Source organism: Pollicipes pollicipes, unplaced genomic scaffold, assembly GCF_011947565.3.
Source record: "Pollicipes pollicipes isolate AB1234 unplaced genomic scaffold, Ppol_2.1 Scaffold_4881;HRSCAF=5763_pilon_pilon_pilon, whole genome shotgun sequence".
NCBI lineage: Eukaryota > Metazoa > Arthropoda > Thecostraca > Pollicipedomorpha > Pollicipedidae > Pollicipes > Pollicipes pollicipes.
In genome coordinates this window covers 27,439,226-27,442,356 of record NW_023596576.1, presented here as the reverse complement: position 1 = coordinate 27,442,356, position 3,131 = coordinate 27,439,226, and the positions used below count along the sequence as shown (strand labels likewise).

Here is a 3,131-nt window from a genome sequence, read left to right as displayed (position 1 = left end):
ATTATTTTATATATATTTTTATATATAATTTTTATTATTTATTATATAATTATATATAATTATTATATATTATATAGGACAAGGAAAACAATTTCAAAGTAATAGTTAAAAATAAAAAATAACACAGTTGTCTAATTTGACCTTGGCGCAGCTGCACTGAGTCGTAGAATGCGGGTGGTTCAGAGCATCCTGTTACTGGTGCGCGAGTCAGTTACCTAATTGATACGAGTCAGCGAGACTGACGATTTTTGCGACGATTACCAGAAACACGCATTTTTCGCTCATGTATGCGGTTAGCTAGCACAAACTACGTCACATGCAGCCTGTAACACTGTGGATTGTTTGTGTTAAGACCAAAACGATATTATTACGATGTTTGTTAAGACCTGATGCAAAAAAATGGCAAGGAAGACGAAGTGAGAGGCTGAGCTAGCGCATCGCTATGCGAGATAGCCTTGCTGGTGCAGTCTTTTTTGCGGGTGAGGTGGGGCGGCGAAACATGGGCCACCAGTCTGGGGAACGTCATTGGGGATGTCAGAAGCCAGTCTCGGCTGCTTGGTCTTGATAAGGAAGAAGATAGGGAATGGGAGAATAAGCTGGTCGAGGACTGGCCATTTGGCAGCGTGCGCGAGCCGGCCAAACGGCTCGCCGAGATTATTGGAAAAAATATCGCGATTCTGTAAGTTTGAATTGTGTAGAACTTGTAGCAGCCAACTTTCTCCACCGCGCATTAGAAGCGCACGCGAATTGCTTGCGCCTTAACGGAGCAGTAAAGGTCGGGTAGCTGCGAAAATCGCCTAGTATTTTGGCATGTAAAGAGACAAACACCACAGCTGCAAGCCGCTTCAAGGCTGGTGGTCCACCACTTCAAGAGCGAGTACTGTTTTCTCGTCCCCAGAGCTACTTCGTGCCATCCAGCAAGGACATACCGACCGACTTCCGTGTCAAGCTCTTGAAAAACAACTACAACCCCGTCGGTGTTTTCAACTCGAAAGGTCAGTCCGACGCCCCGAAATATTTCCATGGTTCCACAATTCGGCAGGCATTTACCGCGAAAAGCTGTTTATGTGCCTGTTTGCTGTTATGCTATGTGCTTTTTAAGCCAGCTGGCGCCAACTTGTTTCGATATGCAATTTGACGGACTTGCTTTGATGGAAACAGACCCATACCCAAACCCGAACTAGAGGGTTCGCCCTTTCTCTGGATAATCGGCCACGGCGAGCGTGAGTGGCAGCATAGCGTGACCCCGTGACATGCTGCCTGTGCTGCAGCCACCGGCGAGCCTCCGCTGTGTGTGACGTTCAGCTGCCTGAGCGCGCTGAGGCAGGCCGTCGCGGCAGCTCGCAAGGACGCCGGAAAAGTCAACTGGACTCAGCTTGGTAAGCTTTGTGTTCTGCTTGAGAGATTGGTCTCCCGGACTCATTGACTTTAGCTTCGTTCCGCTGTGCTGTTTTGTTTTCAATAACTATATTCTCTCGGAAATTATTTTCACTCGAAAATTAATCGAACTCCTCGTAACAAATTAGGGCGGAAAATGTCTTTGATTCTTCCAAGCACAGTAGTTTTTATTATGCCGCCACCAGCACTCCCGTTCCATAAACGGACGAAATGAGTGGGATGCTGGACACTGCGCACAACACATAAAACAACATCTTAGTACATGAAGACCCAGACGACATTCAACGACGTACCACACGGCGCCTGGACGGCTGTCTGTCGGCAGCTGCAGCAGGCTGGACGGCGCGCCCGAGGCCGGCCGACGTGCCGCGCCGGTCCGAGGCCGTTTGTGACGCGCCGGAGCGGTTCGTGACGCAATACACCACCGTGTTCCGTTCCAGACGCGCCGAGTACAGTGGAGTCCGTCCAGACCGCTCTGCCAGCTGAGCGTCGACATGTTCGTGCTCTCGTGAGCGAGACCGAGCCCCTCGCGGCGGGGGTGCCGGTAGATGGTTGGGCGGTGGGCGCTGTGGTTCGCCCCGGGGCGGCCGGGCCTGCTCTGTCGTGCCCGCAGGTCGTGTGCGAGACGCTCCAGGCCGGCACCACGGACGTGAAAAGCCAGCGATTGGCGTCGGGTTTAGTCCCGCCACGGCTGGAAAGGTGGCTTAATCAGGCATTTACTCAGCTGGGTGATACTGCTGTGATTGTTCATGATTGGCACGGTGCTTGTTGTTACGCGTGTGCCTTGTTCTCGGCTGTACGGATATTCCTCGGGTGTTGTGACTGGTATTACCTCGTCAGAAGTTATGCTGTGGGTTTAGACAGGTCAGCAAATTTATAGCACTGTTCGAGCTGCATTGTGCTTAGGACGCTTAGCTCAATGTTTCGATGGCTTTAAACGGTATCGTCGTTACTGGAGGGAGAAGGATGAGACCGAGGTCATGTATCGCTTCCTCTGTTGGCTTTGCGTATCCCTTGCAGGCAGCGACGATCACACTGTTTCAGTTGTCCCTATATCCCCTCCTCTCCCTCTCCAATGGCCAGTTTGTTCCCAAGATCATCAGATGCTCACCAGGCGTGAAATATGGGTGAACCCAAGTACATCATTTCGATTTTTCGTGGTAGGACTAGGGGCGCCTGATGTGTACCAATAAGGTTACTGTTTGAGGATAGTTTGTAGATCACGTATGCTGCAAATGATGCAGTTGTAGTCAATGGATGATCCAATACAAAATTCACAAAGAACGGATAGCATGACTTCAAAAAGTTAAGAGGTTGAAGATGAAAGTGATTCATTTCACATCGTGTTCTGCAACTCATCCGGATCACGATGATTCTTTCCACCAAATTTAGCAGCAAAGAACTGGCAGCCACGATAGCACTGTTGCCACGCGCTCGGGTGCTGCGCTGACGCCAAGTCGTACACATCTGGAAGTGCACCACTGGTGTGCGGTCATGTTGCCCCACCTCAGTGACAGAGCCTGCCTGCCTGATCTGCGCCTGCCCACCACCTCACGTCCGGTGCGCCTGGCCGGCCGCTCCGGCCCCCCGCCGACCTCTGCGGCAGCACCGGCCGCGGCCAAGGTCGGCCCCACAGCACGGAGCGTGGCCGCGTGCCGTCAGGGCCGGTCGGCTTGGCAGGCCGGCCGCGCCTGACCCGGAGCACGGCTTTGTCTCACCCCTGGCTCTCTTCG

The 3,131-nt window shown here is 52.1% G+C and overlaps 1 long non-coding RNA gene across 1 annotated transcript; it reads left to right on the top strand.

The window, feature by feature from the left end:
- Positions 1-316: 316 nt before the first annotated feature.
- On the top strand, positions 317-1,870 carry LOC119101057 (uncharacterized). The gene is made up of 3 exons (XR_005094500.1): positions 317-995; positions 1,272-1,379; positions 1,839-1,870. It is a non-coding gene; the product is annotated as an uncharacterized LOC119101057 (long non-coding RNA).
- Positions 1,871-3,131: the final 1,261 nt, after the last annotated feature.